The sequence below is a fragment of the Carex rostrata genome, chromosome 24 (genome assembly GCF_964058835.1).
Source record: "Carex rostrata chromosome 24, lpCarRost1.2, whole genome shotgun sequence".
Lineage (NCBI taxonomy): Eukaryota > Viridiplantae > Streptophyta > Magnoliopsida > Poales > Cyperaceae > Carex > Carex rostrata.
This window is the reverse complement of record NC_135941.1, coordinates 1,324,317-1,341,016: the sequence shown is the minus strand read 5'-3', so window position 1 is coordinate 1,341,016 and position 16,700 is coordinate 1,324,317. Positions and strand designations below refer to the sequence as shown.

General features: G+C 32.0%; 1 pseudogene; it reads left to right on the top strand.

Annotated features, from left to right (window-relative positions):
• The first annotated feature begins 15,394 nt into the window (after positions 1-15,394).
• Positions 15,395-16,418, top strand: LOC144576008 (expansin-A7 pseudogene; annotated as a pseudogene).
• The last annotated feature ends 282 nt before the right edge of the window (positions 16,419-16,700 follow it).

The following is a 16,700-nucleotide window of genomic DNA, read 5'->3' as shown; positions in this document are numbered from 1 at the left end:
TAATGGATCGGATCTTGGAATTATTGGATCCGCGCCCATTAACAAAATTTTAACCATAATGCACTTTCTTCTATAATTCTTCTATCAAGTACATGCGGTGGTATGTGCTCATCTCTGAAGATAATATTATTCCTGTGCCTCCAGATATGCCAACAAGAACATATGAATTTAGCCGCCTATTGCATTTTATAAAATTTCTCTCTCTGTTTACTATTTTCAGAAAATAGAGAAAGATTTTGAGGCTATGTATGATATCAATCTTATTATTATTATTTTTTTTGATTCTTACATGACCCGTAGGTCTATAATTCATCACAACTATTACCTGATAAATCTAATCCCTCTAACCTGCTCCGATTAGCCAAATGATGAGGGATTTGCATCTCATTCCTTTCCCTGCTAGTAGATCACTTTGAAATTATTTCCAATTTGACTTTGGATTTGCCATGCTTTTCAAACTTCTAGAAACGATCTTCAATCATGAATTTTGGGTTGCCTATGAGCCAGAGAGTAAACTATCTCTTTTGAATCTGAGCATATCATCCCTTCAGAAAAACTTTTAGCTAACATCAAATATATCATGAAAATAATGCACATCTTACCAATCCTACTTACCATTTTGTTTTTATTTTGTAGGTCCAACACAGCATAACCGATTTGAAGGTATTACCCGGTTGCAAATATGGATGTGTTTGCTACAAGTGCAAGGTGAATATTTTCAATAATAAATCAAGCGAAGTTTCTTGTGAAATCATTTTACAACAAACTAAGCGCGGAATATCATCTATTAGTTGCAAAATCAATTATATTCATAACCCGTGTCCTTAGAGTGTGCTCCACAACTCAATCATTAAAGGAAAAGGAGGGGAGGGAAGGTGAACTTAGGTTGTGACCGGACCTGTCCAGATAGTTCACTTGCTCCATAATTCAAAAATTCAAGGGTAAACACAAAGGGAGAGGAGGGGAGCAGGAGTGAATACTATGTAGAAACTTAACAAAATCTCTCCCCTCCAAATTGGGGTGTAGCTGAGGTGAACTCCACTTGATCACCTTCCTTCCCTCTCTGCACATCTGTTTTGGAGCACACCCTAAAGTGACTTAATTTTGATTTATGATCTAGACCGATCAATTTGAAAGATGGAATGCAAGGGGTCCTTTACTAGTCGTGCCAAAGAAGATCTGACGGTTTGGATCTAAACACTAAATTTCAGATAATTTAGGTGATATGAATTAACTCCGACCTGGTTGAACCGTTGCACGCACAATTGCAATCTCGTTCTTTAATGTAATGGATTCGTACATGCAATAACGTTCTCTAGAGGGCCATGACATTTTCAACCTGCTCAATTATGTACTGGGCCGAGGCCCATTAATCCTTCATCTGGCCCAAAGTTTTTTAATACCAAACCTACTGTAAGTTTGGATTCCTACCGTATGATTAGAATTCGGGTCGATCTGTCTCGGAAAAATTCACGAGTCATTTAAAAATGGAGTTCGCATCGCATTCTCTGCATTAATGGACTATTTTAGTTTAGCTCCAGACCGTCCGATCAGAATTCAGACTGCAATCATTCATCCATGTAATGTACAGTCCCTTTAAGACCCGTGCTAATATGAAACAAATGAATCGGATCTAAATTCAAATTTTAAATTATCCTTCTCGATCTATTTTTAAGACAAGGACTGCGGATCTATTTTAGAGTTGATGGACTCTAGGACTGCCCGATCCACTTTAAGATACGTTCATTCTGCTTTAATATTCGAACACGTTCGCAATAATTTTCGTGCAAACAGATTTCAAAGCAGATCAGACAGTCCTGGAGTCCATCCAATCCAAAAATAAATCTGGTGTCTATCAAACATGCTCCATTCTCCTAGGCAAAAGGCAGAGGCACAAGCAAACTCAATAGACATATGCAGGAATTCGCATCCTCTGAGATATCTCATCGCGTGCATTATTTTTTTATAATATCACAACTGTTCAAATACGTTATGCACAAATTTCAAAGCGAAAATAATACTGGCCCCTGCGCTATATCCGAATAGGCACTGTACACGTCAGTCACGCACGCGGTGAGATATCTTAGAGGATACGCTATCCATATGCGGGGGGGTGGTTTATGATCAATATCTTCTCTAATACCGTACATGCTTATAAATTATTTACACTAAATTAATATTACAACCACAATACTGTTTGGATAAATTTACAACAATTTTTGTGTGTTTTTATTCAGGGTTTGGAGTTTGGACTAATGATCGAGAACTTTATTTCAAGTCGGAATCTCCCAACCGATACATATGGATTGTTAGTATAATACTATAATCTTAGTTTCTGTATTCTCCTGATATGTTCAATTACATGCTCGTATTTTTTATTAAGCATGACATATATCATATATATTACGTAAACAATTAGTCGAAATCGCTTAAATATGGTCATGTAAATTCTCATAATTTTTGTATCGCTAAATAAAAATATATTCAATATTAGCAAACCTGCTGAAATACATTTAAAGAATATTATATGCTTTATATGTGCTTTATTCTTTATTTAATTATTAATGTTTGTAATCAATTGCGGCTTAGTCACACTTCCAGTCATAAGATCAACAAAGACAGCTGAAAGATGTAATCTAAATATTATGATGTCAATTTTGATAAATGTTTTACACTAATTAATCGAAAGGACATTTCAAATAGGGGGAATTACATGTATACCACTTAAAAATTATGAAATTATGTATTTTCCTTTCTAAATTTATTAATTACGTATTTACCATCTTAAATCTGAATAACTCACATATTTATCCAATATAATTTTAATATATATCAAATATACTCAAAACTCAAATTAATTATATTTAATATTCTAAAAATTATAATTAATCAATAATTAACTTAACACTCTCTCTCTTTAGACTCGTTCTCCTATATATACACCAGCAAATATGATTCAAGCTTGCAATAGCTTAATTACGCACCTCCATGTAATGGTTTTTTTGTTAAATAGTTATTCAATTACTATGATTCACACATACACTCTGATCAATTTGCAATTTGCCCCATATATACTGGTACATATCTTAGTTCGTTGTTTTTTTTTTTTTTTTGAGAAACAACCCTTAGTTAAACCGCACTTTCATCGCCAATTAAAACTCGGACAACCCACCATGCACAAGTCAAAATTCAATTTAGAATTAGCAAGGATGTCAACTCAAACCGCAACACACACAAATTAGTTGACCATTTTGGTGATCCCATGAATGAGATGAATTTAATTGGTTTGGCCCAAAATTGAACTTTAGTGTTTTTCATAGGATAATTTGAAATATTAAAACAGTCTTCCATTAAATAACTAATTGTTTTTTCATACGATGGGAAATGTCAACTTATCATGTTTTAATTAGCTGGCGCCTTATGATAGTTATATATGTAAACTCATGATATGCACATTAGTTATATGTCATGTTGTGTCATAATAAACTCAATGTTAAAGTAAAAATCAGAAAATTTCGAATAGTTAAAGAGTTACTTACTATAAATCAAATTGAAATAGTATTATCTGAATAATGATATAATTGTTCTTAACTGTATTCCATCTCTATCGTGTAAGATGTGGAATCACCACAAAAATAATTCATAAATATTGTTACTTAGGACACGACTATACAAATAACTGACGAAAACTCTTCAATAGTTTACAACTGATTATAAATTAATCAGTTGACATAAAATGACATAAAAAAAATCCCTTTATACTCTCGTTTAGCCTTTTTCCATTTTATCTAAGTTAATTAATTTACGTAAATTAATTAACTTAGATAAAATGGACAAAGGCTAAACGAGAGTATAAAGGGATTTTTTTTTTGTTTCTTCTTAGAACCAAAGAGAGAGAGAGAGAGAGAGGACAGGTTATTACTAATCAATTTTTTTTGTTGTGATTAGGATCAAAATAATAGAAGAAATATTAAGGCGAGAATTAATGACATTAGTTATTAATTAATGGTAAAATTAAGATGAATATAACAACAAAACAAACAACAATGGTGAAAATAAGATGTGAATACATAAATTAAACCTCAAAACTTTAAATATCACATTTGGTCTAAAATATATCAATGATCATATCAAATGAGTATAATTATTAGATAATCGGAGATTATAAACAAATATATATATATTTAATGCGGAAACTTTGAATTTTAAAAGATTTTAAATCAAATTTAAGTTTTAATACTCAAATTTTTATAAACTGTATCGTGTCATGAACAAAATTATATAAATCATAATTAAATATGTTGTGGTTACATTTAATTATTTTTTCTATAATTTAAATTAGTTTATTAAATAAATATATAAAAAATCAGCTTTGGTCGTGTATGATGATACGAAATTGCCAAACATTGCCAAACAGAAATAAAAATTCCAAAATTGCCGGCATCATTTTTAGATGGTCTATTTTCTTTTTAAGTAGTCCACCAATCCGATTAAATAAATACTCAGTCAAACTTTACTTTTTCTCAATCATTTGTCAACGGGAACTTATTGTTGTTTTTCTTTGCAATTTGTTGGTTAGCATTGTTTGTATTAAGATATACTATCTACGAATAATCAATATTCGAAAAAAATATAATTAATTGATTGATTGGTAACCAAACGTTCAAATTACATTTAATCTAATTAAAACACGTACAAACCAAATAAAAATTTCTATAGTATTTGTTTTTACTTGTAATTATCATTTTGTTTGTCGGATGTAACAGCTCTTTAGAATGAAGTGTAGGTTCGATGGATATTGGATTTACTTTTGAGTTTGATGAACTCAAAATCCATACAATTTATTTTATGATCTATGCATACGAAAATTGAAGCAGATATACATAAATATTAAAACATAGTGTGCGAATCGTAAAATGGTCGGAGCATACAGATCGTAAAGCGGATCGGACGGACTTGGAGTGTTTTCTACTATTAGTATTGTCACGGATATTTCCGTTGGTAATAGTGATCTATTGAAATTAGTATTTTCGGTTAGTTTACCCTCGGTAATAATACGTTACTTTTTACACTCGAAAATAGTGACATATTTTTGTAGCAAGTAAACCGTAAAATTATAAATAATTTCAATTACATTAAAGATGAAAATGCATTAGGTCAATTGGTACTTCAACTATAAATTATTTGACATTCTTGCTATGGCTATAAAATAAACCTTTCTTACCATTTTATATTTCAAAGTGTAAGTTATAATAAAAAAGATGGAAGGCTCCTAAAAGGACGGCCTCTTTGTACTTTGAAAACAATTTTTTTTTTTTAAAAAAAGGGCTACAATCATGTTCCTTAGAAAAAGTTTAGAGTCCAATTAGTTGAGAGAGAAGACATGCTGTATTTCAAACTTTTTCAAAAAAATATTTGCCAGTTTGATTTACTATTTCTAAAAGAAAAATATAGTTTCAAAAGAACTAATGTATGGAAGTGCAATTTATGTTTTATAATGGAAACGATATGTTGACAACTGTATATCTTTAATAACAATGGCAATAAACAAACATTATCAAATTCAAAATAAGTATTTACATATATTCTATATAGTTTAGATATATTATGCATGAAATTTGGTGTAATTTGAAAACTCTTTAGTCAGTGATTAAGTGTGGATACAATAAACTGTAAATTTAAATACATATTCTATTTAAAATATCAAAAATACATATTCTATTTTTGTTCTATGTGATATACTTTTGTCAAGAAACATTATTATTTAATAATTAAATTAACTAAGTCAAGTGACTTGTATGGGCATATGCTGCAAATTCTGCATCTTTTTTCTATAGAAAAAAAAAAAGTTACACCATTGAATAATTTATTTTATTTTTCTGGACTGAATGAAAAATATCTTTACTATATTATATAGTCAACACCTACATCTAGTAAAGTATTTTATTTTAATCTTAAATCTTAAAAGTTCACAACAGCATGAAGAGAAGAGATAATCGAATAAGTACGGTATAGTATATTAATTTTAATTTACTTTTCGTAATTTATAGGTTTCTTAAAATATGAAATATTTTAAATTATTATACGTATTCAGTCATATACTTTTTTGTTTTATCTTTGTATAATAATTATATTAATTTGATTACATTACTAATATGCTCATAAAAAATTCCTATTTATAATTCAGATGATTTGCACGTTTATTTTTTAGAGAAAAATTTCTTATAGACGATTCATATATCAGCTTCAATTATGAATTTTGTATATTTATTTTATGAAATGTAACATCATTTCATATAAACTATGTTCTCATTAACAAACAATTAGTTACATAATCCATATATACAAAAAATATAGAAAATATCTTTTAGACAACTATATTCTTTTTGGCATCGTTGAACCACAAACAACAAACAAACAAAAAACAAAACTTTTTACATAGAAAATTTTGAGAAATGAAAACACACATAACAAAATTATCTGTGCACCGCTTGATAATTAGTTAATTACTGTGCGAAAATATTTTTGTGTACTGTTTAATAAACATCATACAATTGACAGCATCTTTCCTAGTAAAAATAAGGAACATTTTTTTTACTATAAAATATCCAGACAAAAATTGTTATAAATATACCAATTCTTTAATTACTTGAACATTAATTGATATTAAACTACATTTATGCAACATATTTTTATTTATGAGAAATAAATTTCAAATTGTGTATTATTAATGTTGTCATAGTACAGTTCCATTAGAATCACATAGTTAGAATATGTTTCAAAATATAGAATAATTAAATGATAAATACTAAGTTATCATGAATACAATAAAATAAAATAATAATTGTTGATATTATTCAATAAAGACAACAATAGCTTCATGAAACATTTATTTTACATTTCCAACTCATCAAACTTTTGCCACTGAAAGCAAATAATGTGTGACCCTAGGCTCCAAACAATAATATATATATATATATATCTTAAATTCTGATTTCCTCCCTCACTCAAGTTAGAAACAGTTTGAATAAATTGTAGTAGCTTATATTTGATTTGTGTTTTGAACATAAATTTAGTCCTGGCGGTAAATGAGATCAACAATATATTATCTCATGAGTATCCTTTGAAGTTGGATAAAATTAATGTCTTTGTATGCAAATTAAAGAGAATGAGGATTGGATACCGAAAATTAACCCAAAGAGCGATATGCTCAACCACTTCATCACTGCACAAAAAGAAAAAAAAGAAAAAATAATTAAAATCAAAACCCTTAACCGATGAATTTAATGTTAGCTACTATATTAATAATAAACCCTTCCTCTAAATTAACCATATAACTTCAAGACATGTCAGATGGCAGTACTATAGCTCCATTAGAGAGATGTAATCCAAAACATATCTTGTAATCTCAGTTTTGTACTCAATGCAAGTGCCTACGGGCTTTAAATTGAAAAAAAAAACTTTCACTAAGCACAGTGCAAACATACAACATTCTTTTCTTTTCCTTATCATCTTTCAATTACTTGTCCTAAGATACGTTTTGTAATGACTATTGTGAACTAGTCAAGTGAACAATGACAGCCTTGCCAATCTTATGATAATGTTTATTATCACTAGAAGTTTAAATTTAATCATATGCCACCCCTTAAATATAAGATAAATTAGTTATATGTCCATTAAGGCTTCAATTATTTGTTGTTTTCTATCCTTCCAAACTCAATTATTTTATTAGTAATCTCATTTTTAAATTTCATTTGTTAGTGCAAAGGCAACAAACTTACTCAGTTACACCGTCACTCTCTAAAACATTAATCAAATTTGCAATTTCAGAGTCGAATTTGGAGCCACCAAGAGTACATTGAGGAATAAGAAGACTTCTAAAAAATTTTGTAACAGCCTTCCAATCATCATTTTGATTACCTATTATAATACAAGTATAAAAAAAATAAAAAAAAGGTGAGCTATTGTCTTATATCCTCAAGAAAAATAGAGTTTTTATGTTTCTCTTACTTCTTTTTTCCATAGTTATACTATATGCAATGAAAAGGAAAAAATAATTTGTCATTTTGAAAGCTTCAGAAAGCAACAAGGTTGATATCATTTATCAACATATAACTTCCCTATAAAAGTTTATGTTTATTTTTCTTAGCAACATTTTGACTTGGTATCAAAATTATGCAAAGTTATAGCTCCATTCATCAACTATCATTAAAACATATGTAAGCTATGCAAAAGTCCATGTATACTATTTCAAAAAAAATTTTAATTGTGTTATTTTTCTTTTAGTGTCAGATTTTAATTTTCTAAAATTAAATTTTGCTGATAAAATTTAGTTATGAGATTTTTGAAATAATATACAAAAAAAAACCCACAATTAAATAATAATAAATATTCTTAAAATTTGATGAAAATCTAAAAATAGTAAAACAATTAACCTGAATTACCTATGGATGTGCCAATGACTTTACCTGCTCATTGTCACAAACTACACATACTATCATTGTCTCCTCATTGATGTTGCCATGAGTGTGGTTGTCAACATGTATGGTCTATATCCCTTTAAAAATCTCTCTGCAAGATGAAATTGTTATTCGTACAATAATCATTTTCGTCTATTTGACTGATTTGCAAAAACATACAATTATTGAATTTTACAATTTCTTCTGTTTTAAGATTATATAGGTCCAAGAAGAGTTGAAATTGCAATGTAATATGCTTGGACTGAAGAAATCATGAAGACTTTTATCAAGAATACGAATTGTAAAATCAGAAGTTTGGTAAAGTAAGATTGAGGCTGTTTTTACAGAAGTAAAACGTTAGTAACGTTTATAAAACGTTGTAACGTTTATAAAACGTTGTAACGTTTATAAAACGTTGTAACGTTTTAATTCTGTCAAAAATACTGAAGTAAAAGCTTGATTAAACTCAGAAACAACTTAAAACGTTGTAACGTTTTTACAAAACGTTAGAACGTTTTAGGATTGTCAAAACAGCTAAAGCACAGGTGTACAGAACAACTTAAACGTTGTAAAGTTTTTGTAAAACGTTATAACATTTTAGGATTGTCTGTATCAATGCTAAATTCAAATTTAAAACATTGTAACGTTTTAATTAAATCTGAGCTTCAAACAATTCCTGTTTTTATCAAAATTTTACAGAACCGAACGTTACATAACGTTTTTGCTGAGTTGTCAGAAAATTAAAACCCTAAATCGCACTTTGAACTAAAACGTTGTAATGTTTCATTTTCATAAAACGTTGGTAACGTTTTATGTCAAACAGCTCATTTTTGAGCTGACACTATAAATAGAGCAGTGGGGTTTCTTCCCCACTTATCTGAGCCGACCCTAATCATTTCAAAAATGATTTTATGAGAGCTTAGCCTACTCCATTATTGTGAGAGCTTAAAACTTCAAAATTTCTCAAGCAACCTCAAACCTACTTCACTAATCTTGATATAGATTAGGTTAGAGTGATCTATTGAGTGTTTCTCTTGATTCTCTAGACAATCAAGACCTTGTTCTCATCTCTTTGAGTTGGCCATTTGACTTCCCGCTTGGTGTGTATGGGCTCAACGGTTCACAAGTTGTAATCCTTTCGTATTGGGTAATAGAAAGGCGCACCACACAAGGTTGCGAAGCCCCGGAGACGTAGGCCTTTGTTTTGCCGAACTCCGTTAACATCCCGCGTGTCAAATTTCTCTAAACTCATCTTTTTACTTTCAATTGTAATTTAATTTCAGTTTTTGAGCAATTAGAGGTGCCCCTTAGTTCAACAGAAATGATTCTCAATAACAAAATTTTTTACTGTTATAAGAAGTTAATTAAATAAAAAAATTGAACTAATTTCAACATGTATCACAAGTATGCTTAATTTATATCAATTAATATTGTCTAAAATAATAAATAAATATTTACTATATCAAAAGAGATTAGATTTTACGTACAAGAGGCGCGATTTAAAATTTTCTGAAAAGCTCATGGTATTTCGGAGACATAAACGTGGGTTCACTCCTGCAAGCCAAAATGTTGCATAGACATTATCATTATTATGTTCTAAATGATAGCCTAGATTCTCATGGTAACATGGAAGAACGACCCATGGGCCGCTATGAGGGCGGGTCTCATTTTTCTTTTCAGAAATATGATACGGGTTGTGAACATAATTACTTTTCCAACTAATAGACGATATTCTGCGCCTAGTTTGTTTTAAAATAACTTCACAAGAAACTTCGCTTGATTTATCATTGAAAATATTCACCTTGCCCTTGTAGCAAACACATCCATATTTGTAATCGAGTAATACCTTTAAATCGGTTATGGTGTGTTGGACCTACAAAATAAAAACAAAAAGGTAAGTGGGATTGGTAAGATGTGCATTATGTTCATGATATATTTGTTGTTAGCTAAAAGTTTCTATGAGGAGATGGTATGCTCAGATTCAAAAGAGATAGTTGACTTATGGCTAAAATTCATGATTGGAGATCGTTTCTAGAAGTTTGGAAAGCATGGCAAATCCAAAGCCAAATTGGAAATAATCTCAAAGTGATCTACTATAGCAGGGAAAGGAATGAGATGCAAATCCCTCATCATTTGGCTAATCGGAGCAGGTTAGAGGGATTAGATTTGTCATATTAGTTGTTATGAATTGTAGACCTACGGGTCATGTAAGAATAAAAAAAAAATAGGCTTGATATCATACATAGCTTCAAAATCTTTCTCTATTTTGTGAAAATAGTAAACAGAGAGGGAAATTTTATAAAATGCAATGGGCGGCTAAATTCATATGTTCCTGTTGGCATATATGGAAGCACAGGAATAATATAATCTTCAGAGATGAGCACATAGCACCACATGTACTTGCTGGAAGAATTATAGAAGAAAGTGCATTGTGGTTAAAATTTTGTTAACGGGCGCGAATCCAATAATTTCAAGATCCGATCCATTAAGGCACTCTTGCCAAGAGATAAAGAAAGATGGGTACTGCAAGTGGTACCAACAGACTCAAGAGTCTGCTAATCTAATTTGGAGTTTATGAGTTGTTTTTTTGGTTTTGTTTGGTTTCTGGCTGTGCACAATACTTTGGACTGCCTAGACGAGGTTTTAATTGATGTAGAACACACCATGTACTGGGACATACCGGTATCTGCTGTACCGTTGTTTATTTCTCTATTTAAGTTCTAATAAAATTTTCCTTGACTGCATCAGTCAAGTTATAAAAAAAAAATAGAAACAATTGTAAAAGGAAATTAAATCTAAATCAAAATAATATTTCATATCTAGCTGCTAATATAAATTTAAAGGGGTGATATAAAGTACAATTGGTATTGTGTTTTCTTGCTCCATTTTGGAATGTGACTAAGGTAGATGATGGTCGAAGGAAAACTGGAGGTAGATGACGGTCAGAGAAGTAGTAGCATTGGCGCTTAACTCGCTGCCGCTCCTGTTCTTTTTGTTTCGCCGCTGACGAATCACATCCTTCTGTTATTTTTGTTTCACCACTGCACAAAGTGACGAATCGCATCCTTCGACATACCTCATATCTTGCGTCATATTTGGAAAATGTCAATTGTGACGAATCGCATCCTTCGACAAAGTGACGAATTGCGTCATAATTCCACTGCCTTGATTTTGTTTCTTTTATTTCTACATAGGATAGTTCTAGAGCAGGTTTAAGGGTGCGTTTATGCACCAACAATAAATCTTTTCTATGGAATAAAAATCTTAAAACAATGATTTTTATGGAATAAAAATCTTAAAACAATTTATCTATTATTATATATTATTTTTGAGTAATTTCTATTAATAAAAAAAATCTGTCCAATCGAGAGTAGAACATGTACATTACATTATAGTAATTGCAGCACCAAGGCTAATAAATGGTTTCTGAATCCACCGTGGAAGAGCCACGCATGGTGGTTCTATATATCAACCTAACTCGCATGGTGGTTAGCGGCAAAATGTTCAAGAACTAATTTTGAGCTTCAAGGACAGCCAATCGAGGATTAACTGATCTTGACAGTGCCATTGAAGAAATTTCGGGTTGGCCTCGGTTGTACCATGGGCAATGACCACGGTTGGAGAAAGTGGATGAAATTCATTAGTGGATGTAATCATTTGTGATCGAATCCAGCTGAGATTTTCCATGTAAGAAAGTTTTGTCAATCTAATTTGGGGATAGAGGAAGCGTTGTTTGAACCACCGGATAGGTAAATTCTAATCTAGCACCCATAGTCTCTACCTTTTTTTGGGATTGTTCTGTAAATTCTCATTAAAAATTAATTCTAAACTGAAAAGGTAATTCTTGTTCGGAAGAAAACAGGCAAGATATATTTTTTTTCTTTTCACATTGGCTCGTACCAGGTTTCTTATCAATATTTCTGTTGCAGTAAACATTCATTAAATTACCATAGAGGCGACCCAATGGTTCAAATAATGCTTCTCGTATCCCCAAATTAGATTGACAAAACTTTCTTACAAGAAAATCTCACCTGGACTCGATCACCAATGGCTACATCCTTCATCCACTTTCTTCAACCGTGGTCATTGCCCATGGTACAACCGAGGCCAACCCAAAATTTCTCCAATGGCATCGTCAAGATCAATTAATCCTCGATTGACTGTGTCCTAATCTCAGAATCAGTTCTTTCACCTGTTCCGATTATTTCGAGAAGATGAAGTATCTGGCCAATAAGTTTGCTTCTATCGCCTATCGGGTCTCTCACAAATCATAACCCAAACTCCGATTGGTCCGGTTACTCTAAAGTAGCTCAAAATTTAAGTTTTGAACCAGACCGTGAAATTAGAAAGATGGAATGCATGGGGCCTTTAATAATCGTGCCAAAACAGATCTGACGATTTGGATCTAAACTCCAAATTTCAGTTACTTTAGGTGATATGAATTCACTCCGACTTGTTGTACGTACAATTGCAATCTTGTTCTCTAGAGGGCCATGACATTTTTTCATCCTGCTTCGTTACGTATGTACTGGGCCTAGGCCCTTTAATTCTTCATCTGGCCCATAAGTTTTCAATACCAAACCTACTGTGATTTTGCATTCGGACTGGAGTTCCATTCTCTGCATTAATGCACCATTTTAGTTTAGCTCCGGACTGTCGATCAGAATCCTACCCAATCTGATCCATGCCTATACGTGCTAATGTGCAACAAACAAATCAAATATAAATTCAAATTTTGCATTCTGGGCTTCCTTTAATTCCAGATCCTATTTCCGCATAGGCACAACTGTGGGTAATAGTGATCTATTGAAATTAGTATTTTCGGTCAGTTTACCCTCGGTAATAATACGTTACTTTGTACACTCGAAAATAGTGACATATTTTTGTAGCAAGTAAACCGTAAAATTATAAATAATTTCAATTAATTTAGAGATGAAAATGCATTAAGTCAATTGGTACTTCAACTATAAATTATTTGACATTCTTGCTATGGCTATAAAATAAACCTTTCTTACCATTTTATATTTCAAAGTGTAAGTTATAATAATGGGAAAATTTCCAATGTGCCCATCTAAAACTTTGAAATAGCCATTTTATATTACAAATCTAATTTTATTTCTTCTATCCCCTTTGAACTATTTAACATTTTATTTAATTATTTTAAAAATTAAATTGACTAATATACCCTCTAAATTTAATGGACATGTCCATTATTTTTTAATATCCTCTTCCTCCCTCCATAGAATCCATCTCTATACTCTGTTTCTCTTTTTATTTCATGTTAATATCACATTTTCTTCCAATTCTACCGATATTCAACGTCTCCCAACAAACATGTTCCAGAACTTATTAATAACAACTGATAAAAACAATTAAGAGGGGTACTACTCTTTTTGGAGAAAGATACGATTACCATTTGGAAATCAATAGCATCGCTAACAAGAGGATGCAGCCAATTACCAGTTGGCTTGGACTGGAGCAAAGAAATTGAAACCTTAGAGTTGGCAGTATTCACGACAGATATTTGTATATACTAATATTTTTCCCTCTTTTGTTCTTCGTTTCATTGTGAAAAAATTGAAACAGATCTCGTATAGTTCTGATTTTTCAACTGCATTAACATGCTTCGGACTGCTTCTGCTATAGGTCCGAGCTTAATCGATTTACTTTTCTTTCCATTAGAAAATCGACAAGTGTTGGTACTGGGTACCCGGGCATCTAGTATTCATATTTTGTATTGTTTCTGATTTATTCAACAACATTTGAATTATGGTGAAATTTGGAGCAAGAAAAAAAAGCGCTGTTATAAAATTACTCGTTGAACTCTGTTCTTATTTCCTATTCGTTTTTTTCAAAATGAATTCAAGTGTACATAATAAGAGACCGACAAGTTGAAATTATATAGGAATTAGTGCCTTGTTAGTATTGAAATTGTAACAACTTAGTATGAGCAAAGAGGAACAAACTGATACTGGTATTTCTTTAACATATTTGGAACCATGTGAAATCATCTAATTTTAGTAAAAGATCGCTAGAATTGGGAGATGTGATATTAACATGGAACAAGAAGAGAAACATAGTGGGAAGATGGTGAGGAGGAGAGATGGATTCCATGAAAGAAGAGAGGAAGATGACATTAAAAAATAATGGACATGTTCATTAAAATTAGAGGGTATATTTGTCAATTTAATTTTTAAAATAATTAAATAAAATGTTTAATAGTTAAAAGGGGATAGAAGAAATAAAATTAGATTTGTATGGGGATATTAGATATTTTGGTGTTTTGATGGGAAAATTGGCTATTTCAAAGTTTTAGATGGGCACACTGGAAATTTTCCCTATAATAAAAAAGATGGAAGGCTCCTAAAAGGACGGCCTCTTTGTACTTTGAAAACAATTTTTTTTTAAAAAAAAAAGGGCTACAATCATGTTCCTTAGAAAAAGTTTAGAGTCCAATTATATAATCTGATCCCTGGAGTCCAATATATAATTAAATAGTTAATTTCATTTATTAATATTAAGTTAATTGGGGCCTCAACTCCAATGAACCAGCTGGTCATTCCGACCCTTCACACTAAATTAAGTTTCAGTATGCCTGATTTATCACTGTGGCCTATATATACATGGATATATTGTGTAGCGAGTCATTTGATTCTATTTTAAATTCCAGAATCCACATATCAGTTGTGAGACAATGACAGTCGGGTATCAGGTTCAGTAATTTGCTACACAGTTCAGCTGCTGATATTTATGTTTCAGAGCTAAAGGCATTTCCGTACATTGCCTCACAGAATATAATCGTGGCGCCAATTAACTTATAGTACAAACGTACATGACATGCAACCAGACTATATAAAAAGGTACTCTAAGGTGTATTTCTTAAGATCAAACTTGGATACCTCAACCTCTAGGATTTTGAAGGATATATGGTTGCCATGGCTTCTTTCTCGCCTTGTCATCATGCTATGGTATTGGTGGTAGCGGTTGTGTCACTAATAATAGCTACAGCTGAAGCATATTTTCAACCGTCTGCGTGGATGCCGGCACATTCAACCTTTTATGGAGATGAGTCCGGTGCGGGTGATGATATGGGTATGTCTCTATCAATCATGTTTTCTTTCTGATCTTCATATGGAATTGGATTCAAAATATTTGAATATGCTGTGTAGGTGGAGCTTGTGGGTACACAAACATGTATGGAATTGGATTTGGTACCAAAACCGCTGCACTGAGCACTCCCCTGTTTAATAATGGCAACGGTTGCGGTGGTTGTTATGAAATCCGTTGCTATGGGTCCCGATTTTGTCTCCCTGGTGTTTCATCAATTGTTGTTACTGGTACGAACCTGTGCCCACCCAACTGGGAACAAGATTCAAACAATGGTGGATGGTGCAATCCACCAAGAAAACACTTTGACATGGCCATGCCTGCGTGGTTATCATTCGGTCAGTACGAGGGTGGAATCGTACCAGTCATGTACCGCAAGTAATTATTATTAGTTTACATGGCTGACAATTGTAACCAAAAGCTTGTGAGAATGTAGCAATCAGAAAAGAAATATATATCATGCATGTCCTCTTTCATATTTCCAAAGCTTGTGAAATGTAATCAACCACAACTAAGAATGACTTATACACTTGAAAACATAGGGTTCCGTGCAAGAGGACCGGCGGTATCAAATTCAAGTTCTGAGGGAATGCATACTGGCTGCTGGTGACCCCGTTGAATGTAGCCGGGGCGGGGGATATTGGTGCCATGTCGGTTAAGGGTAGCAAAACGTGCTGGATCCAAATGAGCCAAAACTGGGGCGTCATGTGGCAAGCCTTCTCCAATTTGGGCGGTCAGGCGCTCTCATTTCAAATACGGGCCGGCAGCTCGTCAGACACAATCATTTGCAACGTTGTGGCTGACGACTACTGGGGTGTCGGCTATACTTACCAGGCATACAACAACTTCTGAACCGATGGGAATTATGGCGGTTGGAATAGTAAATTTAAAGAGTTAAATTGGCGCAAAATAATAAGATTATGTGCACCTTTGGTGTTAATTTTTGGGTCATTTCTCTTTAGGTTTTGAGGTATATAATTTTTTTGCTTTCGTCCATATATATATCTGATTCCCTTAAATGAGTTAAATCTGTTGAAGATTTAAAGAGGAAAGTGTTTGTATAAAGCTTGGTTTGCTTCTTGATGTATATTTTTAGCCTGTTCATAGATGGTTCCCATAAATCTGTTGTGGATT